Source organism: Astatotilapia calliptera, chromosome 23, assembly GCF_964374335.1.
Source record: "Astatotilapia calliptera chromosome 23, fAstCal68.1, whole genome shotgun sequence".
In the NCBI taxonomy this organism is placed as follows: Eukaryota; Metazoa; Chordata; class Actinopteri; order Cichliformes; family Cichlidae; genus Astatotilapia; species Astatotilapia calliptera.
The window spans coordinates 31,368,985-31,377,396 of record NC_137443.1 but is presented as its reverse complement, the minus strand read 5'-3'; the positions used below and the strand labels follow the sequence as shown (position 1 = coordinate 31,377,396).

Sequence of the window (8,412 nt, the reverse complement as noted above, 5' to 3'; positions counted from 1 at the left end):
CACAGGCTCTGCGTGTCCTCCCTTTGTGTCCTCTTCCTCTGTGAATGTGTTGCATGTGTCACAGATTCATTTTATTAACAGCTTTCCCACAGTGAGTTGCATCAGCATTCATTCACAACACATTGCAGAAGGATTCAGATTAATACAGTGATCTTACAGTCAGAATGATCCTGACAGAGTGCCACTGTAAACTATCTTTCATCAGGTAAATTTTAAAGTTCAGTATTTCAAAGCAGGAGTTATGAAGACTCATGCTGGCATTAGGACTAACAATATGTACTTACAAAGTCAAAGTTTTTTAATTATGCTAGAATATTGGAAGATAATCAACTTTTAGTGTTTTCCGCATATTAATTATTCTGAAATAGAGACGGTGACCCTAACTGTACAGAAGCACTAAACAACTGACAATCTAACAGACATCATTGGCCTGAGTCATGCACAGGGAGTCTGATCCTTTGCTGTGAGAGTCTGACAAGCATGTTTCTGGTCAGTTTGGAAGAAATAATATCACAATGTTGATCTTTCTTTCAATATTCCTTCTCTTTTACAACATAAACTGTGATCAAAGCTACTTATGTTCACAGCATGTAATAATACTGACAGTCCAGGGCATTGTGGTCTGTTGAGCTAGGGTTAGGGTTAGCAATTCAGACATATGTAATAAATATTATACGTCTCTGACGTGGGCCACTGTCCGCAGTGTTGGGAAATCCATACCAGGCTGGAACGAGTCAAGGTAGGTGAGCATCCACGAGAAGACACAGCAGATGCATCCTACTAATACTGACAGGACCAGGAGGCTCCAGAAACCGAGCATCTTCTCTTCAGTGCCATCCTCTCCTGTCACCCTCTCTGCCCGCAGCTCTTTGAGTATGGGGTAGATAAGGGTGCAGAGAAACCCTTATTACTAATTTGTATTATAATTCAATTTTCATGAAATATTCATATTCAGTATCGGTCCTTTTATATTATAACCACGTATCCACCCAGGCTCATGGTGGGGCAGGGCTCTGTCCTGGGATGCTTGAGTACAAGGTAACGTACACCCTGACCAGGTATCCAGTCTGTCAGAATTGTTTTCAATATTTGGTTCAAAAACATGAGTGACAACAGAAATCCAACTAGGATTCTTGCATATGATGAATGAAGTCTGTCTTTGACTGTATTGTCCAGCTGATCCATCAAACCCCCAGCAGGTGAACCTTATTCATGACATAACACGGCAACAATGTAAAAAATGAAACAGCAACAGTCTAAATGTAAAGTGCATTCTAAACTCCTCTTCAATAAATCATATGCAAAGAGTCATTCAGGACTGTAAAACGTGAACTACAGAACCCAGAGTCTTCATCATTAAATCTCTGGTTGCTTCATTTTTCTATCCTATATCAGATACTTTAGGTTAGGTTAGGTAAACTTGCATTCTCATGGTGAGGCAAAGTGTGTGCGTGTCATGAACGGCTATAAAAGGCCTATAATTACAGAACAAAGCGGGGTTTGAGTTCGAGTTGCGGCAGACTGTCACTACTTGTAAATGGAACGCAGCCTTCCTGCGGCGGACAGCTAATAACAGGAATCGGACGCGGTCCACCCAAGTCCACAGCAACCACCATAGCAACCGCCTAGCATGACCTTAAAAACATATTCTGTCTTCATAACTATCAAAAACGTGAAATGATTTGCAAAGTGTGAAAGTGTTACAGCTGCAGAGAGCTATGGCGGTATCTTTGGAAGCTGTTTGCATAGCTAATAATATACGATGTAACCATGGAGACAGTCAGTCACGTGAGCTAGCGGTGCACGTTTACTACAGTGAATAAGGTGATTGCGTGCACAGCGTCCACACGCTGCAGGGGGTAAAGACATTACTTCAATATTGTTTTATATTGATATATATTTGCCTTCTGTTGACCATCACCTCAGGTTCACCATTACAGTTTCAGCATACAGATGCACACTGTCTAAATATGAACACATTCAAAAACTCATGTCTCAGAAATAAGCACAGCTGCTCATGTTTGTCATTAGAGTTTTATTTGTAAGAAAATTATGAACTTCATATTGTGTATCAAATAAAAGAACATTTCACAACTCTGAGTCAACAGAAACAGGAAACAGAAATGTCTCTAATGTAGACGTGTACAGTGTAGTGAAAGCATTAAAAGATCATAAAGGAAACACTAACATTCATGTGAAACTAATTGTAATAAAAATGAGCAGGTGCTTTATAGATGTAAAAGAAAGAATCTGAAAACAACACTTTTTTGGTCTAAGTGATCAAAGTAGAAAACAGAACTGATGTTCAAAAACAAACCGTAGCTGCACTAATATTACACATCTCCATTGTTGTGGTGAACAGACATGTTGCTTTTAAAACCACATGCAGTGTGTGACCGTGACTGTTCATGAACGCCACTTCGCTGAAGCCTTCGCCTTCTTCTTCTTCTTCTTCTAAATTGGAAGCAGAAGGAGCACGAGCTGCTTTGATCTACTGAAAGGAAAAAGCAGAACATCTGAGCTGAAACCAGTCAGCTGAAATCATTAAGATAGAAACAATCGTTCAATGCAGTGTCTCGGGTGGCTTAGCCTGTTACAACTGTTGATACAAGCTAAATACGGTTAACACACAGTGTCAGGGAGCTCCAGTGTGGGAACTAGTGGCTTTAGGTTTGTAGTCATTTAACTTTCATCCATTCATTCATTTAATTCAGGAGGAAGAAATGCCAGGTTGGTGCAGGCTGGTTACATGCATTTGGTCCCATGCTGTCTTTAACTAAATGACTTGGTTCACTTTATGGCTGGGCTGTATGTGGGGTTATATCATGTTATTTGGGCAGGAGTACCTGTCCCCTGTTAGACTTAGAAAGTTTCTCCATAAGTAGAGTTTCTAACTCTTCTAGCACATCTGTGGCTGACAGCTTTTTGGTGGCTCTTTTTACCCCACACTGGTTGTGAGTGTGTAAATAGCCCCACTAGTTCTTTTGGGTTGCAGTTAACTGGGGAGGAAGAGGTGGGTCTGCCATGACTAGATGAATAACAATTATCTGGGATACATAAATTTCATAATGCATGCATATATCTCTATAAACCTGGCCTGAGGGCTGCCATTTTTTACATTCAGTTATTTCTTTGTTGAATCTAAATAATGAATGTGTTACAGTTAGACTGACACTGGTCAGTGTAAATGGCTCATTGGGACACAGAAACCTTTAAATTAAACCCTATCACCTGATATTGAGTGTCAAACAATATCAAAGCTGTAAAAGCTGTTTACAGTCAGAATTTATAAAACTATGATTGTAAATAAATTCAAACAAGTGAGCTTTTCTCTTTGTGCTGAATATCAACACTGTGGTTTCTTAGACTGTAAGCTTTACTTTAGCACAACCAGTTGTAGAAGCTGCCACTCCAAATGTCTTTTGATAACAAGAAAAAAAATACCTTTTCAGTCCACGGCCTGAAGTTCTTCTCCGACATCTTCTGCAATCAGCTTTGTCTGCTGGTTTGAAGACAATAAACCACAAAAAAGATGATTTAGTCACTTTGTCTGCGTCATGCAGCTCGAATGTGTCGTGCAACGATGTTGAATAGCCGTCGTTATCCCTCTGCTGTGTCAGTAGGATTGTACTGTACAGCATCTCATTGATATGTGAGGAATGCTAATGTAACACGATAACAGACTTACATCATTAAAACATAAAGGACAGGAGATATTTAGATATTTTTATATTTATATTACATTTTATAGCTGACTGATATTACTAAATAGATAGAATTTACTAAATAGCTGGATAAACATGAAAAATATGTCTATAATCACAAATGACCATGAGAGCCAGTAGAATTAATTCAACTGGACACTCAAACGACGTCCTTAAATGCTCTTTAAGTGGCAGAACAAACGAACAAACAGTTAATTTCTTACTTGAGATGAAATCTGCTCAGCTACGTTGAAAACAGCTTCTAACTGGTTCCTCCTTTAACAGGATGACTGCTCAGGGGTAAGGCCATCATGCAGTCCAGCAATCTTTATGGTTCTGCTTTGATTCACCAGGAACTATTAGGGAAACCTTCCAGCGCCTCCTGTGAAAGACACAGGCATAAACACACAAACATTTATTAACATGTTCCACAGTCTTCCAGCTTGATTTTCTCATCCTGTGGACAACAACGAACAGAGATACAGGTTTATTGTTAACTTTTGTAAGGTTTATTTAGTGAACATATCCAGCTGCAGCTCCACTGTGATCCTGAACTGGATAAGCACTTAAGAAAATGTGTCAATAAATGGACATACATCAACTTACTATATTTATCCAAACAGATGGGACCAATAATGCTTCACTGAGTTAGAGACTTTAATGTCTCTTCTATGTAAGAATGTCTCGTGCTGATATACCTGCAAACTTGACAACAAAGGTTTTTCAGACTACATGTAGCTGTCCTCTATGTCTGCTCACACATTTACATTTATGTCACACTTATTTCTGCTTTCCCATTTTATAATTATTACTTACATTTTGATTAGATACCTTGAGTTTGTAAATGATCAGATTACATAATTGGAATACAATGTATCCAATTCAGGGTTGTGGGAGGATGAAGCCTATCCCAGCTGATACAGGACAAAGACAGGCTGCCAGCAATATGTGTAACAGAAAATCCACTTAAATGTTTGATATTTCTTATAATAATCATAATTATGACCATTATTTAAAGGTTTCTTTATAAATACATTTTGATTTTTTATAACCTCTAAAATATAAACCTGAGCCGTTTCAGATTCTGACCTCTGACCTCACTGCAGCTCCCTCTTGGAAGTACGTCTGCTTCTTGTCTTCCCCAGTGTTGACCGCCTGCCCTTGATATCACGTACTGTACCTGAGGAACAAAAAAGGACAAACACTTGCCTTCATTTAAGAAGTACATTCATACAGAGGTAATCTATGGAAACACACTAGTTCAACCTTTGGGAGAAATCAGTTCCTGTGAAACATTTCTGTAAATGAACATCATGTGGAGAATGAATGAAATGAAACAAACATAAGTTAGTAACAAAAATACAGCTGAGTAGAGGCTTTACAAACCACCAGCAGCCATAATGCTGAATTTTAATCTTCAAATGTTTCTGAGCCGTCTTCAACCTGCTTTTAACACATTAAAGTCCCACAGTCAATGCAGCCTGACTCAATCCTAGATGTTCAGCACACAGAGACACAGAGGTGCCGTTTAAAGTTTAGTGATAACCTGAGTCACTGATCATTTGCAGTATTACAGAGTCTGGCAGTCTTTGCATGATGTCCACGTCACTGTAAGTTTCTAGCTGACTCTCAGGTGTGACAGGTGTGCCAGCAGGAAAGAGTAATAATAACCTGCATCCTGAGGTTTGTCATGCAGGATTAAAGGAGCCAGGCTTTGTTCACACAGCTAGGATTGTATTTTACACTGACCCTGGGTCAGTATAAGTATCATACAGTTTAAACGAAGCACTGAAACTTGCACATATTTATTATAGATGCACTGAAGCTAATCGAGATATTTGCTGTCAGTCTGTGGCTGCGATTAAACACTTTACTGGAAACTTTATTAACTAGTAACTTCATCAGTCATGACAGAAGCTAATATTTCTGTGCTAACATCGTTTAAACCGTAACAGCTTTACTCCAATATAAGCTAACGTTTACACCGTAACTTTAATGAAAAGCACAAAAGACAGAGTGGCAACAAGTCTTGTTCCCTGACAGCGATTGGACAGGCATGAAAGGGAGGGCTGCTGAGAGCTGAGACATATTTCTACAACGTTTTTCAGTTTGCCTCTGACAGATTTAATACCACGGAGCAAAAAAGAAATGAATCAACATTCCTTTTCACTGACTTTCTACACCCACTCACACATGTGCACCCACACTGGGCATTAGTGAATTAGTATGTGTTGTGCTCTAAAAGTAGTTATAAAACTTACATTTTTCTGAATCGTTGGGAAAATCTTTAAAGACTATTCTTATTTAATTGTGTTTTGTTTTTGGACACATTTCTAGTCAATTTTTGTAGTTTACTAGCTCCAGGAGGTCAGAGGTTAGACGTGTGATGTCATCAGTAAGCGCAGAAAAACAAACAGTGTCTGAGATGTGGGAGCGATGTTTTGCTGATTATATGCTATGCTGCCTGTAAACTCCAAACCTGAACTGAGGAGAATAAAGTTGCAAAAAAAAGGAGAATGGAGTCATGTCTCTCTGAGGGTGCAACATATGCACTTCATACATATACACATTACTTCATTTATAAACAGCACAGCAGTTGTAGCATCACTGAAGGCCACAACCTTGAGCTTAGTAATGAGGGATCTTCCTCTACAGCGAATTATAGCCTGATGACACCTCTTTGTGGGTTTCATTACCAAATCAAATCCAGTTTGGAATCCATAAACAGATGTAACAGTGTGTGCACACCTAAGATGCCCGGCAATAATCGCATGAGAAGTGCACATTACATAGCTTGGTGGCCTGGATTCTTTTAACAGAACAGGCAGCGTTCAAGTCTATTTTGGCAGCTGTCCTGACACTGAAGGGCATTTCTTGAAGATCAAAGGTAATAAATGAAGCAAAATTACTTTAGTATGGGTATACAGTATATTAGCTAGAATACCAAGGGGGAAATGTATGTTGTCTATGTTTCTTTAAAGCCATCATCATTTAGTTTTCTGGCACAAGCTGGACTTGGACTTATTCAGCTTATAAAACATTAATATTGATGTTGGCATGTAGTTAAAAACATCATTAAAATTATTTTAGACTCCAGTTTCTGGTAAGGTAATGCGTTTACCCTTACATACTGTTTATATTTCATGCCTTTGCAGTCAGTTTTGACCCTATTAAAGACATTAATCAATAAAATTAATTAATATATTTAAAGTATGGAAATAAATGTCCATACTGAATGTTAAACTACTGATTTAAAAGGTGTAAATTGCCTGTCAAACATCAATTAATAGATTAATAACTTTACATCTAAGCTAATGGCAGCTCAGATGCCTTTATAATATTTATAGCTCACAATAACTGATTTCGATTTTTTTATTTTTACATTATTTGTTGCATTGCAGGTGCCAATGCACTGTACTCATTCATTCTCTGACCTCTGTATAACCTCTGTTCCGTATGTGCAGCTTGCATTACCAAAGCTATGCTGTGGTTCTAATTCACTGTTTTGAGATTCTCCAAGGACCGTTCAAAGATCAGCAGGTGACCATGACCGTGTGGTGAGAACACAGACAGTTCTCGTGACAGTGTCAAGGTCCCCCTTGAACTTTGACATCACTGTGCCATAAAAACTACACTGAGACATGGCACATGAAATCCATCTGAATAGATATATGTATATCAGTATAAAAATGTAAAATACTTTTGGTTTTGTGAGCTTTGGATCACTTCTGGAAAACTCATCCAATTTCAGACTAAAAGAATGACATTTGAGGTATTTTCGCTCCTGTCAAATGAGTCAAGTTTGTCCAATATTCTCTCATAAATTTGGCTTCAATTCTTAATTTCATAAAAAGTCCTGAGAAATACTACTAAAAAAACTTAATGTATTCACCAGCTGGTTGCAACCTAGGTCCGTTTGCTGTTGGGGTTGGGAAGCTGGCATTCACTGGGTTTCTATTAGATCTTATTTACTGAAAACTGCTGCCCACTGAAGCTGGAAACATAGTTAATGAGAACAGATCAGTAGACCTGAAAACCAAAACAATGAATGAGAATAAACCAAAAGATCACATCAACCTGGCGTAAACGGCGAGTTGTTTGTAATTTTTCAGTTATTTTGTCATTGCAAATGATTTTTTTCCACATTGCATAGTTATTTGATATTGACGTTATAAAAAGTGCTGATTGGTGCAGCTTTTATCCATCTGGAGCCCTGATCGTTTCATGATTTTATTTTTTTAAGACAAGCTGTCAGTGCCATTTAAAGTGAAGAAAAGCAAAACACCAGAAATTGAACACTTCTTTGAAATTAGTTCTTTGTTTTTTATTGGACAACAAAAAGCAAATGAGGTAACTGAAACAAAGGTTATGCAAAAGTGCAGCCTGACCACACAAATCAACAACACATCTGAAAAATGTAATTACCAACCTACACCAGTGTGTCTCAGCAGCACACCTCAGTAGAAAGTCAAGCATAAGAATGAAAAAGTATCAGAACATTAAAACATTCCTTAGATTGGCACAATAGAAATCTCACCTTCCTCTGCTGAGCCTCGAGAAAGACATTTGTTTTGCAAAGTAATCAGAAAACAGTGCAATGCTACACCTTTTACAAGTAGACTGACACAAAACTCCTCATGCCATACCCTAAATAGACATGACTCAAACCACAGTTTCTATATATGAATCTTCCTACTGTAGCTCAACA

At 38.2% G+C, this 8,412-nt stretch overlaps 1 long non-coding RNA gene across 1 annotated transcript; it reads right to left on the bottom strand.

The window, feature by feature from the left end:
* Positions 1–1,972: 1,972 nt before the first annotated feature.
* On the bottom strand, positions 1,973–5,774 carry LOC145424379 (uncharacterized). Its single transcript, XR_013905437.1, has 4 exons — positions 4,794–5,774; positions 3,929–4,086; positions 3,445–3,502; positions 1,973–2,494 (listed from the first exon to the last, which is right to left on the bottom strand). It is a non-coding gene; the product is annotated as an uncharacterized LOC145424379 (long non-coding RNA).
* Between the last annotated feature and the right edge of the window lie 2,638 nt (positions 5,775–8,412).